Genomic DNA, 770 nt, shown 5'->3' on the forward strand with positions numbered 1-770 from the left:
GTCTGAATAATCCCGTACCAGGGGGATTACAAATGCAAACCTCCTGTGTCAGAAAGCAGGAGAAGAGGAAGGTGGAGGGAGGGAGGGAGGGGGGAGAGGGCTGAACAGCGGTGCCAAGGCCAACTCTGAGAAGCCGAGACGGAAGAATCCGCTTCCAAAGCCCTCCCCACCCTGGTGGACTTGCACGCATACGAGACCTGCCTACCTACATTTATCCGCATAACAAGCCCTTTTCCGAAGAGAGCCCCAGGCAGGTGAAGTCCGCCTGCCACACGTGCATCCGGGGGGAACAGGCCTGGCTGGAAGGACCCGCCGGGTGGGCAGCACCTTGCAAAGCAGCGTGAAGGTCAGGGAGGACAATACCATGGGTGCACTTGACATTTTCAAAAACATTCGCTCGATTTCGCCCGCTCTCAGAAAAGAGAGGGCGATTTGAACGCATGGACGAAGTACTCGAGAGAGTTTGCACAAGAACATTCCTTTGAAAATGTAGGAAACATGCAGGTTTCTGCTGCCCGGGTAATTTGCTATTAGATGGATTGTTTAAATGATATCCCTGAATACCCATACTTCCTAGAAAGCTGAAGTGCCAAGCTTATTATTTCCTTAAACGATTTCTTACATTCTCTGCAAAAGCACTCAAGGCAAGGCAGCAGTAAAAACTGGCAGTATGAATAGCCTTTATTGTAAAAATCCTAAAATGAGAAGATTTTCAGTATCAGAGGTCTTCGTGTCCAGACCACCCACCAAAGGGGAGCCTCTGTTTATGT

Source organism: Rhinatrema bivittatum, chromosome 13 (genome assembly GCF_901001135.1).
Source record: "Rhinatrema bivittatum chromosome 13, aRhiBiv1.1, whole genome shotgun sequence".
In the NCBI taxonomy this organism is placed as follows: Eukaryota; Metazoa; Chordata; class Amphibia; order Gymnophiona; family Rhinatrematidae; genus Rhinatrema; species Rhinatrema bivittatum.